The sequence below is a fragment of the Drosophila willistoni genome (genome assembly GCF_018902025.1).
Source record: "Drosophila willistoni isolate 14030-0811.24 chromosome 2L unlocalized genomic scaffold, UCI_dwil_1.1 Seg139, whole genome shotgun sequence".
Lineage (NCBI taxonomy): Eukaryota > Metazoa > Arthropoda > Insecta > Diptera > Drosophilidae > Drosophila > Drosophila willistoni.
In genome coordinates, this window is record NW_025814046.1 from 1,743,711 (window position 1) to 1,758,218 (window position 14,508).

The window sequence follows — 14,508 nt, forward strand, 5'->3', positions numbered from 1 at the left end:
GCTAAAGTCGTGCTCAACCTTTCGCCTGATATATATATAGATATATCGCATCGCATATGGTGTTGGAGTCTCTCTAGATTCAGATTTTATGCAATGCTATCGAATGCCAACACGAAAAATCCATTAATCATTTTCAACCAAAATCCTGCCACAAATATAGGGTATATGCATTTTATTTACAATTTTGACACACCAAAGACAAGAAAACCAGTTCAAACTAAATTTAATCTCAACTTGTGCTTAAAGAATGAAAGAAGCAGCTTAGAAAGAGTATGTAAAAGTTAAAAAGAGTTGATGGTTCCACTTTTTCTTAGTCTAAACAGCATATGTAACTACTTACTTATCTACTTATCTATACATATTGTATATAGAATCGAAATCTATAGAAGGTAATTGTACCTATATATCTTTACATCTGAATTTTTAGATTGCTTTAGCTTCTTCTAATCATGAGTGAAATATTTAGGGCTTTTTGCTTGGTTCGGCTCAAATTACAAAGTTTTAAAAAATAAGATGGCCTATTTTATTTGGGTTTTATCTATATAAAATAGATCATCAAAATAAATTTGAGTATGTACTTAGATATTACATGTTTATTACATAGATTCTATGGAAACGATTGATTATTGGGATGAAAAATTTTAAAAATGTGTATAATTTACATTTTATTATTAAATTGTTTTTGTCTTACAAATGTCCAATATTTTCTGATATCCCTAAATGCTTATAATTGAAAAAGTCCTTTTTTTCATTTCAGGTCAGCGTTTGTTAGAAAATTCGAAACTGAATGTGGATAATATATAGGCACGTATTATTAATACCTTTTGAGCTTTTCAAGGTTCTGGTAATATGTAACATTTTAAAAAATAAATATCTAAAAACGTTTTTTTGGCTTTTCAATCGAAAAACAAAATCTAATTTGGCCATTTATAGCCTGATGAAGCTTTTTCATTAGGGATAATGGATCCACTGGATCTGTCCCTGTAGATCTCTTATAGTTTCTTGTTCAATGGAAACTCATAGATTGAAGCATTTATGATGATATTTTGATATTTTTAAGAACATAGTGCAAGAATATAGAGAGACCTAAAAAGATTCGATCGAATGTTAAGGATTAAGGAAGTTAAAAAGGGTTTAGTTAGTTATCTTTCTAGATTGCAACCTTAAAACTTAACTTAAATCAAGGTAAAATTAGTTTTAAAACAAAAATTAAATTGTTTTTCCTTGGTTTTTAAGTAGTTTAACTTAGAATTCAAATTGATAGCTCTGATCTTTGAATAAATACTTTTGAATACTTTTTGAGGTGCTTGATTTTTTAAACTTACTTGATCGATGTGAGCAATTGAAGAATTTTCACAAATTAAATCAACACAAAAACTTTTTATAGAATTGTTTTAGAATTGTTTCTCACACATTAGGGATTAGGAAAGGGTATAACATAAAGTGGCATATTCTCTTGTTCTCCCTCATAGACAGGCACTTAAAGTTTTTTTTTTTTTGCGTGTGGTAAGATGCATTGGCTGGTTGCATATTCATTGTGTGTTTGGGTCATTCCCTGGACTTGTGGGCGCACTTTATAACTGTCAGGACAGGGATCGGACTGAGGCGGTGATGATGTGACCCTCTGGGCAAGAGATGCATAGGAAAAATAAAAAGCAAAACGAGAGCTCAGACTGGGATAAGGAACAACGACCAAAAAAAAAATCACTTTTAACTGTTAGCTGTTCTGGGTGATGCAACAAGTGCTGTCTGGCCTAAGAATATAACTGCAATGGGCAATAGATCATTTGTTCGCCGTGCGCTACGAATCATAAATTACTTGAGATGCCAAGTCTCATGGCTGGGATATGAGAGAGCTGAGACTGAGTCTCAGACTGAGACGCATGCCGTTCCGTTAGGAATCATTGCCATCATTTCGGGTCGATGTCGATGATAACTGCACAACACGTCGTATGCTTAATCTGTTTCGTTTACACTCCCCCTTTTATTTTTTTCTTTGCGCCCGCCTGCTTCATGTTTCAGTCTGGTTTTTATGTGTGTGTGTGTGTGTGTGTGTCAGTGTGTGGGTGCCGCTTGGCCTTTGATGAAAAGCCTGCTGGCAAAGCTGATTAACGTACACACACTCACACACACACACACACACAAACACACTTGAATTGGATGGGATGGCCAGATGTCTTCTTCTCACATGGCCCACAGAGAAGTGCATGCCAAGTCCATTAAATAGTTCGTGTTGCACTCGTTTCGCGACTCTCAGACATTGGAGCTAGAGCTGGGTTTGGTCTAGGTCTGGGTCTGGGTCTGGGTCTCGGACAGGCAACCACACATGACAGTGTATAGTATTGACCCTTAGGCGGGTGCCATAAAAGAAACAAAAAACTAAACTACAGAAATGAAATAAAAAAGCGATTTTTTTTCTTTTGTGTTGTCTGAAGCAGTTATAAAAGCAATCGATATGCTGTTAACCGATGTAATGTGCACACATACATAGATATACATATATGTAAGTACATATGTTGTAATTTTTTCCATCTAGGTTTCCCACAATTCATTTAATTTTTTGTTAGTAGATAAATCGCCAATTTGCCCTAAATTAAGCTTGAAAGTTTTGAGTTTTTTTTTTATGTTTTCTGTTATTTAATAAAGATTTTTCTTTGAGCAAAATGTTTCTATATCATTTAAGTTTGAAATTGCGCAAATAAGAAATTGGAATTCTTTTATAAATATCGGAAAAAAACAAGACCTTATTTATTTTTGATGTTTTGGCTTTTTATTTTCAATTTTCATTTGATTTTACCCATTGAATACATACAATTTTATGATAACAAACTGAGCAAAAAGTTATATTTCTAAAATTATTCGAACCAAATGTCATAAAACTAACTTACTTTCCCAAAGCTAATAAAAGAAACTTCATTTTTGCATATTTACTTTTCTGTAATAACTGAAAATAATGGACGAAAAGGGTTAACCCTATAAATATTATTAAAAGATGTTTTAAACGTTCGCGTGTTGTAGATCTTATCTTTCTATATTTCTTTTATCAAACCTTGCCTTTAGGACGGTTCTTGATCAATCCTTATAAGAAGATTACTTCAAGGGCAGAACAATAAGGTGAGCACCAAGTTTTATCATCTGGAGACTTTTGCTAAAGATCTCAAGAATTAAACCGCCAAAACTTGTTGGGAATTGCAAATCCATGAAGCAATAAAAGGTTGGCAGACAATAATATAAGACTATGATTCTTATAGCAACAGTTTCAAGACTTTTTGCTGTTTTCCATTGAATAATTTATGAATAATTTATCTTTTAATAATTATTAAACATTTTTTACCTAAGGGAATAACAGAGCAATATATTTGAGAGAGTTTTCTTAAATGAGAAAATTAGTATAATTTCTGCATAGCTACGGCAACTTTATTTTAAATTCAAATCCGATAAAGTGAACAAAGATTTTCCTTCCGAAATGAATCATTTCACCCTCTATTACTATTACTTTACTTGCTTTCATTAGTTTCATTCATTTGCTTTCTACTTCATTTTGTGTAGAAATCAAATTTTTAACTTGGAGAAATTGATCAATATTTTAAAGAAAGTTTAATTTTGTTCAAGTTTCCAATGTTTAGAGTTAAAGTAAAAGTTTGTTGTCCCGGACATAAGGACATATCCTTTGTCATACCACTAAATATGCGAATGGAGAAGCTAAGAAATGCCTATGCCGAATTCATGCGATTTGGCCGAACAGATTTCACACTCTCCCTGGCCAATGGTCAATTGATTGATGACGCAGACATAGCTGAGGAATTATCGCTGAAGAAAAACGACATCATTAAAGCAAAACTTAAGTACAAAGTAAAATAAAGAACTTGAATAGAAATATTAAAATGTTGCTGTTGCCTGCCCTCTAAGAATATGCTACCTTCATCTCTATCATGTGGAATAGTTCACTATACACTGGAACACTGTGGGGGCCAGCCAGCTAGAAAAAAGTGCAAAGCGTTTTTATGTTGGCGATTATTACGCTTGATCCTAAAGCACTAAAGGGTCAATTGATGTTTGTGATGACGCTGAATGTTGAGGCTGAAGCGACCCGTAGCAACGGCAACAGCAACAACAATATTGCAATGCCCGCAATTTGCTTTGGCTTTTGGAATTTTAAGCAGCGTTGCCATCACCAACATCGCCATCGTCATCACCATCATAGCCATCGTCGTCGTCGTCATAGACGAATGTTGCCTTTTGCCGAAAATTGCATTTCTTTTGCTTGCAGCCATAAAGCATCAACATCAGCATCAACGTTTTGTGGTCGTCTCTAACCCCCACCCCCCCTTGATATATCACTGTTGATATTCTTTTTGAAAACCCACTTGCATTCAACCCTAGCTCCACGCTCTAGCTCTAGCTTCAATTGGCTTTAGGGCATTTCTTTTTTTGTTTTCTGTTTTTTAGTGGCCACAAAAATTGCTGTCAAATTGTTCACCCACAAAATCAAAACCAAAAAAAAAAAAAGTTGTTCTCATGCCTCGTTTAATATAGAAATTATTCAAAGTAATTTTTTTCTTGTGCTTTTTAGGCTGGGAAAACACTAAATTGTCGGCAATGTTTAACCCACATTTTGAAAGAGCAAGAGAGAGGGAGAGAGAAGAGATAGAGAGAGAGAGCGTGAAACACAAAAGGATATTTATATGGAATTTAGAATCCAGTATAAACAATAAGGAAATTTTTTGGTTTTTTTTTTGTTCTCTCTTTAAAGCCATAACTATAAAATGCTTTTTTACTTAAAAGCTTCATTTTGAGCAATTATTATCTCTTCCTTATTTCATATTTGATGGCTTAAGCCTGAAATAACCGGGCATATATAATTATATTAGCATGATCTATGCCATTATGCACATACACATCGATATAGTGCAATTAGTGCAGCAGCAACAGCAGCAGCAACATCAACACAGGCAGCAACATAGATAGATATAGGAGGCAGCAGCAGCACCAACAACAAGAAGAACAAGAACTATCGACAATATGACCGGCGGGCGTTTATGGTCAACGACAGGCCATTATTGACGCCACTGCCACTCAGCTGGAGCAAATGGATGGACTACTGACTGGTCTGGCTAGCTGGCTAGCTGGCTGCCGGGCTGCCTGGACATTGGCCATCATCAGAGTTTTGCATGCAAATTGTCGGTGTGCTAAACATGCTGAAATTGCCTAACAGATCGACTAAACTAAAATACAAAATATTGAGCGTTGAAATGGCGCCCCCTTTGCAGTCATAAACACGCACTAATTGCATCCATGATTTGTTGTTGTACATAGCATTAATGGTACTCCCAGGACTACCCCAGCAACATCATCCTCACAAAATCGTAGACTAATTGCCAATAAATGGCAGCCTACTACAAAATGTGGCGACATCAAACGCAAAAGTTCTCTGCTGCCCATCATAAACAAAAAAAAAAAAAAACATAAAACCCTTGAAAAGGAAAATCACAACTGCATTGGCAACATGTTGGTCTGGCGACACCGCAGCAACATGCAATCGCAACATACAATACATAGAGAAGGGGTAAGAGACATTGACCGACAATGTTGGGTGAATTACCAGGCATTAGGCCTTTTGATTTATAAACAAAATTTAAACACAGCAAAAAAATAAGAGAGAACCAAACCAAAATGCCATTAAGAGTCCGACTGTTGCTGCCGGCCATGTAATTAGGCTCGATGGATGGATGATTGGATGTCTGCTTGGGGTTGTTTTCTAGGTGGGGTGGTCCAGTGTGTCGCCGATCAATCGATTGAAACGATCGATCGATCGATCTAGCGAACGATCCTTCCGATCAATATACAAATCGTTTGCTTGATCTCTCACTTGCAGCAGCAGCAGCAGCAACAGCCACGTTGTTCGCGTGGTCAGCGCCAATTACTTAGAGCATATCAATTATATACCTACCAATATATATGTTGCCGAGGCGAGAGAGTGAGTAAAGGCAAAGAACAAGAAGTGAAGTTCATTCTCCATTCGAGTAGTTCGTCTGCGATTCAAAGTTGTAATTGAACTGCGCGTATTGCGAAATTATTATTTTGTGCATTTGCAATTGCCATTGCCTACTGGAAATGGTCTCTTGCTCCCCACTCTCCCCCCCTGCTGCTGTTGGCCGACTCTGTCTGGCCCTGCGTGCCTGTTCATATGTTTTCATTACATTTGCCCATTATGCGTGTACGTGACGCACAATTTGAAATTGCCAGCTCCAGCAGCTTATAAGCCGGATACCAGGCGCACAATTGCAACATTGCAACAGCGATGTTGCCGTTGCTGTTGCTGCTACCTTTTGCTGTGGCCTGCGGCAATGGGCAATCGAACAAACCGAAAGAGTCCCATAGTTGGGTCCATCCCATACGTCTGCCCATCCCCATTCCATTACAAGCTAAAAGTAAGCGTAGAGCAGTCTGTTTGTGGCTTTTGTTTGTTGTTCAAGTTTACAATTTTAATGCACTGCCACTTGACTGTTGACAGTGCAACACGCCAAGTCCCCTCCTGCCCTCTGAGTGTGTATGCCGCATTATTGATTTTATGCTCTCTGTGTGTGTGTGTCTCTGTGTGAGTGTGTGTGTGTGTGTGGGTACACAACCTTGCTGTAGTCATCATCACACTAAATGAAACAAAATGAAATTTTTCGCGTTCAAAATTAAATTGATATCAACAGTTACGAGTAAATCATCAGCAATTGAACCAGACAGCTGAATACTGATTCAAGCTGAATCATTGTGTCAAAATATTTCACTTTATTTAAAGAGAATAAGCCATTGAATGAATACTTAAAGTGTTTCACTCAAAAAAATCAAGGATAAGCCGACTACTGAAAGACAACAGCAATAAAATCATCTACAATAAGATACAAACTCAACCGGATCAGCCCATCCATCAATGGTAGTCCACCTTTTGTAAAGGCAACAATGAATCTACATAATGTATGGTCTAGTTGCTCAATCCTTCATAGAGGAAATTATGGGTATATCTAACTGGGTATAAATAAAAAATATATCTTTTTTGGGGAAGCACATTTATTTAGTTTCGTAATGACAAATTAATTTACATTTTATTAAAGCATACAAGTCATGATTACCTTAATAATAAATCAGCAACAAACTATTATATTTTATTTTGACTGAGAGTCATGATAAATCTTAAGTCTTTAGCTCTCAGTTTCAGTACAAAACTATAATGCATTCTCTAAATTCTGCCCTGATCTACATTAAGAAGTTTTAAAGTTGTGTTGTACAAATATATTAGCCCAATTTATAATATCAATTATTGCATATTTTTATATTATATGCATATTTGTACATTAAAATAACATGCAATTGGAAAATCGCTCAACGAGAAAAGTTTTTAAAAAATTGTACAAACTTTTATTGAGATTATTTTCCATTTTATTGAAGTGAAGCATACAGAAAAATATACCTAATAGTTCGACTTTTGTATCTTAAAATGTCTTCATTGAAATTCCAGAACATGAAATACCCTAAGCTTTCTAAATAAGTTAAAATCATTTTAAAAATTATTTTTGTTTTAAATTTGCAAATGTTTTTATTTGTTTATTTTAGTAGATAAATTTAGCTTATTTAGTGCCAGTTTTGTAGTAATGTTTAGATTGAAGGGTTGGACTTATCCTAGTTTGATAAAAATAAGTCAAGAATAATGCATAGAAAGATATACACAATATAAAGGATATATGACCAGACAAATTATATTTTTCGTCAGCATTACGAATCGAGTTCATATAGGCAAATCCATCCGTCCGTGAATTCATTATAGAACGCTTAAGCTACAGCGCTGAGTTTCGACTGCGACTTTTTATATATTGAGGGGGCTGTAAGTATATCTTGTATTCAGCTGGATCAGATTACTATATTATATAGCTTCCATTAAACGACAACTAGTGACTTTGCTCAATAACTTTGTTATTTTCTTTTGTCATGAAAAAAATTCAGTTTTATATTAATAAATGATCTATGGTAAGTTTTATTAACACTAGAAAAATAGCTTTCACAAAAAAATTATTTGAAGAATTATGTGCAAAACCTCTTCAACATGACCCCTTTAAATTATTTCCTTTTCTTATTAAAATAAACTCATTTTAAAAAGAAGCAGGGATTCTTATGGTTAGACTCAAGGTGGATACAAATATTTAACAGTTTCTGTTTCAGTTTATTCACATACATATGAGTTTAATTCCATACATATGAGTTTTATATCTTTCTGCTATAAAAAACAATTGAAATGTGCTCTTAGTATTTTATTGTCAGAATTAATCAATTTGCATACTAGAAGCAATTTTTCATGAAAAGGATGACATTGTTCTTACTCACAGTTTTGCTCCTCTCACCCATTTGTTGGCCCATTTTTCAGGCCAACTTAATGGGATCCAGTATTGAAATTCCTTTTCCCATTGCGGCAATCGGTAATGAGGGAAACCCAAATTCGCATCTGGTAACGCATCTGTTCTGCTTTGTCTCTCTCTCTCAGGCCCTGTCGCTGAATATGATTGAAGTACTCGTAACGAGCAAACATCTATCATGGCCTCCATATCAAACTGGGCATCAAACAATTTCAAATGGATCGAATGAAAAATCAACTGGCGTTGAAAATGGCTCAGGCCAATTGTGGCTGGCTTCCTTAGTTTCCTTTCGACTAGATGACGATGACGATGACGATGCCGATGACTGGGTGCCTAAGTGCCTGCTAGCCTGCTTTGTATGCAATGCCATGAACGTGATCGAGCTGCAATCGTTCTAATACAAAGTGGCCACTAGCCACCAGACGCACAGAAGCCATCGTCGATGATTGAAATTCCAAGTCCGAGACCAAGTCCAAAGTCAGAGATGTACATAGTCAGAATCAGAATCAGAGTTAGAAGCTAGTGGTTCGTTGTTGACCTTTTCGCATGAGAATCGTATGCCGGATGATGGATACACTGCCAGTTCAACTGAAAAGCAATCTTAGGCAAAGGAACAGACGAAAGGGGCGAGGCAAAGGCATGTCAGCTTCATCTACAGCTGTCAGTAAGTTCAGCTCGTCATGGGCAATTTAAGTGGAAGGTAAGTTTTTTGGCACATATGTATGTACAGTGATCTATGGCTAAAAGGTATTCATTTAAAATCAGTTAATATTTCTGGTTTAGGCAAAGTTCTCTATTATTACATTTTATGGATATTTTAGTGGAATTGAAATTGGTCTTTAGTTTATGGGTTTTTACTGTACCCACTTGCCAATTGGTTAATAATGATGCACAGCAGTGATGCCAACTGCCTAAAACAAACACAGGACAGCGGAAAGTAAGGAATTTATATTGTGATATTGAATTTCTAAATGAACATTCAGATTGTTCGTATAAAGGTTTAAGACTCAATGAAAAGTAGTGATCATTTTCTGAGTGTATTGTTAGTAATTGTAATTTATTACACTAAAACTTTGGGTTTAGAATTAATTAACATAGGTGAAATTGTTATAAAAACATGAAACTCTCAGGATCTTTGGTTAAATATGTAAATTGAGTTCAGTTAGTAGAGTCAGTTGAGTTAGTAGAACATTAACCTTTTGGGGGTAAAATTGGTTAATTTATATTTAGGCCTTCAATTCAATTTTAATATTTTGTCACATTAGCTCAAAAGTTTACAATATTTTCAAAATGTTTCCGAATTATACTCCAAGTATGTCTACGACATGATACGATATGACAAATTATTCAAAATTATTTCAATTTGTTTTCAAACCTAAGGGATTATGATGATCTTGCCAAACTAACAATAAGATGAACTGTATTTCTATTTATCTTTCTAGAGGTAAAACACAATTTTTTAGAGATTCCTGTAAATATATATGTATATATATATATTTTGAAAATCGCTGATATAATCTTCATCATTTGTTTTCGGTTAAATAGAGAAAATATCCCGTCAACACATAACAAATCCTTTTGTGAAAAGCTCCAGGCAAAAAACTTTCATTTTTCCCCTTTTTGCCATTATACGAGACTAAATCATATTGGCAATCTTTTTTAAATGTGCTAAAAATAAAAAAATATACTTTCTTACCATTCGAAACAGATCATTTTTGAACTTTACAATTTTTTTGATAAGAGAATAGATTTTCGAAAGAGAAAAGTTATATACATAAATTTTTACATGCTTAGAAAGGAAAGGATCTGTCTGTAAAATGGCTAAAATAACAAACCTGATGCGAAGACTTGAAAAATATACTACATAGAACAAGCAAACACACAATCACTTGGCAACTTGGCAGCCTGGAAGATCCCAGGTTCTTCCCAAGTTGTCGTCGTCGTCGTCGTCGTCGTCGTCATCACATTGCGGAATTTCACAGCCGCATGGAAATTTGTTCGATGCCTTGTCGCTAACTTCCTCTCGCTCTCCTCTCTAGCTCTTTCTACCCTTTCTCAATGTTTTGTTTGTTTGTTTGATTTGGATTTGATTTGATTTCGCCAAGCAAACAGCAACAGCAATGGCCACGGCAACAGCAGCAACATTAGTTCTTTTGCTGGGCTTACATCAGTTTCTTGACCTCTCTCTCTCTCTCTTTCTCTCTCCCTCTTTCTTTTGGCTTTAACCGAAAAAAAGAAGTAAACCTTGTGACGCAGTAACTGCACATGCGCGCCCGCCTTCTGGCTAACCCTGCCTCTTGGCCAGGTCTCTTCTCATGGGCCAAGCGTTTGGCAATTTTGCAGCTTTTGCTGCAAACGTCTCCCGTCTCCGTTTGCGAGAAATGCGATTGACGGTAATTGGTTGACGTTTGTCTTATTTAAATTTGTTTTCTTTGGGATTTTTCTATGCCGCTGCTGTGTCTTTTTCCTCTTTTTTTTCTTTTTTTCTTTTCTCTCAGTATTTTGTTACTACTCCCGCCTGATTCTTGCACGCTCTCATGCCTGAGTTACCTTGTATTTTTGAATATTTTAGAGGTTCTATTGGCACTTCGTAGTGATAGGTTGGCATGAGTAAACTCTATAGATTTTCTATTTCTATCTGATCGAATATAAATATCCAATTCTTAATGGGATATTAAATTGATTGATACTAATAAGAATCAGTGGGAATCTAGCTTTTAATTTTGGTCGAGTCCTTTGGGTGTTAAAATCTGACATTTTAGAGATAATTTGTCTTTGGACATATCCAGTTTTATGGGTAAAATCTCGCTTTTGTGGGCGTAATTTTAATCCTTTCCTACTACGAACCGCCACTGATTTAATAAACTTTAAAGATTTTTCCAAAATATTTTTTTATTATGGTACCATCAGCCTGAAGCTTTGAGCTATGGGGTAGATCAATATATATGTAGTAATCAAATAAACCATCGTAATTTAAGTAAACAAATTTTAATATTTTTTTAATTACATTGAGCAAAAATTTGATATAAAATTTTGTAGTTTAAAAAAAAAGTATATTTTAACGAATACAACATTTTTGATTTCATAGTTTCATTATTAAGAATTATTGTTATTGTTTTATTTATATAATTATTTTCAAATACTCATACATTCAAGTATTTTAGTATTTAATTGAACTAAATTGAATTGAAAATTCATCAAAAGTCTTTTATATCGGCAATATACAAAAGTTTTTGGAAGAGAATCAGCCAATGGTTCAAACCAAATGTAACTATTACGAAAAATTCCAAGTACAAATAGCTAACCAAATAATTAATCAATATTGTAAGAGTTCTTTTTCTTTGATAAAAATGAATCTGTTATAAGCATACAGCTATTATGATATCGACCCACAAAGACTCAATCTTTTGAGAAAGTTTATTTTCTAGGAAAATGTCATCTTGAAATGTATGTATCTTTAAGCCATCGATGTCTCTTGCAAATAAACTCAAACTCAGATGCCATATTCATATTCTGCTAAATAAACTTAACTAAGACACTTACTAATTAAAGTATATTTAATAAACTATTTTATTACCTAAATTTCATGTATAATCTATGACATTTCTAGATGTTTTACTTATTCAGTTTATTTAGTGATTTTATAAACTTATTTCAATGGGTATGATTAAAGTCGCTGCTTATTTTCATTTGTATTTTCCTCTATTGAATTAACATTGGTTTTCTCAAGCTCAAGTTGAAGTTGATGTTGATGTTGAGACTGAAGCTCTTCTTCTTCCCTATCGTAAGCCATCCTGTTGTTAAGGCATATTCAAGCCGGCGTGCAACTTTAATTGAAATGAAATGAGTTTCGTCGATTTGTGTTCTAGGAATTTGTTTTTGATTGTTTTCTTGTAAATTTGAATGATTATCGAGGCAGCAGCAGCAGCAGCAGTTGTTGTTGCAACAGTTCCATCAGTTGCAACAGTTGCGCAATTGCCATAGAACAACAAAATAAACAAGTCGTCGACCCGTGTAATTGCAGATCAAAGACCCTATACAGATACACTCCTTCTTTATAGTGAGCTACGGATCAGATAGATCAACTTGTTTAAAGGGGGGTAATTGAGCTGCGAGCACTTTTAATTGTATTTGCTATGTATTTTGCGGAAGCGTCTAAAGAACTGGGCCAGAATTCAAAACCAAAGAGAAGTACACGAGAGAGAGGGCGAGAGAGAGCCAATGAAGGCAATTTGTTACCGCTATATCAACATATCTCGCGTATATCGCGATAAACTTGCACGCTAAACGAACACCACTTCCTCAAAATAAAAAATAAACATTCAGGAGGATGCGAAAAATGATGCTGGCTGGCTGGTTGGCTGGCTGACTGTCTGCCTGGATGGAGTCCAGCTAAAGTGAAGGGGCAAGCCATAGTTGCAGCAAGTTCAAGATTGAAACCGAAACTGATGCGTAGTTTAGGGCGATTTACACAGTTTAAACAGACAGGGCGATACAAATCGCTGGCACATGAGAGAGCCCCTGTCTCTCAGTCTCAGTCTCTCAGTCTTTCAGTCTTCGTCTCCATCAAGTCAGTCTTCCTGGTGCCATAACTGTAGCAAATGGCTAAGGAACATGAACGCAAAAGATCTACGTTAAAAAAATTGGCGTAGGCGGCAGAGTTTGGTTTTACTTTGGTTCTGCCAGGGTAAAATGTTATAAATTGCACATTTGATGAGCAGAGAAACGTTTATGATTCTAACCAAAAGAAATAGACAGAGAAAGAGAAAATAGAGAAGAACACAATTTGGTTGTGCAGCTGCAGTGCGTTAGCCTGGCCTGAGCTGGATTCGGTCTTCGGACTGGCCAAAGAAGAGTGCCTTTTAGCGCTTGCATGTCGGCTGATTAATTGTGCCAGCGTCATAAACGTGATGATATCGCAATGGAAGCGCATTTTTCATGTTATTCAATTCGTTGCCGCCAGCTTCAGGTCCAACAGCAGCAACAACAACAACAGTTTGTGTGTGTGTGTGTATATATTTGCATAGCTTCAACCGATACAAAAGAGTTAAGCAACAAACTTGCCCGCTTTTGGGCCGTAGCGCAAATTAAATCTTTCGATATATATTGGCCATACACTAATTACAAACATTAACGCAATTTAGCCTTGTTTTTCCGCATTTCGCTGCCAAATGCGAAATGCAACTAATGCAATTTTGAGATTTAATTCTTCTTGCCCAAATGGGTTTTCACCTATCATCTAACCATTGTGGCAGGTGTTTAATGCCAGGAAGTATTTGCCATGCGTTCGTTCGTTGGTTCGTTCGATCGTTCATTATTAACTATTAAATATCAAATGTTCGTAGAGCAATGGAGAAATCGCACGTTTTGTTCACCGAAGGTGATATAATGCGCAGTATTTTACAATTTTGGTCATAGCCAGTTGTAAAAGCTGTTAGTGCCTGTCACAAGATATATGGGAGGAGTTCCTAGATCATGTCTAGAATCTATAATTTCAAATATGCCTACTACACTCAACGAGTGCTTCAACATTCTTTAAATATTTGCAATACTTTTTTCGGCCACCAGATAGAAATCAATGTCGGCCTGATTTGAATTTGAATATTTGGTCATCCATTCCATTGTTTGGTTTTTCATTCACTCTGTAAACAGGAAATATAATCAATTGTTCCATTTAGATCATCTCAAGGTTAGCTTTGCTATTGTTTGTTTTCCCATAGTTTTGGCAATTTTTGAGATTTGCCTCTAATCTAATTTAATAATCTGCCTTATTTAGATTAAAAGAAGCAGTGTTAAGATGAGATCATTATGCAGTTTACAATGGATTGTGTTCCTTTAGAAAAACAAAAATGAAATAAAAGAAGTCAATTTGGGTAAATGTTTAAATCAATTTAAATTTAAAAGTAAAATATTTATTTGTCATATTCTTTAAGTCACAGAAACCTTACATATTATTTAATATATTTTTTTAATTTTAATTGTCATAAAAAATAAATACCCAGCTTTTGAAGTTAAGTTTCTTTGAATAATTGTGAACTTTCTTTTTCTGATAATAAAGTAAGTAACAAACTTTTAGAGGTAAAACTAACAAATTATTAGAATTAAAACT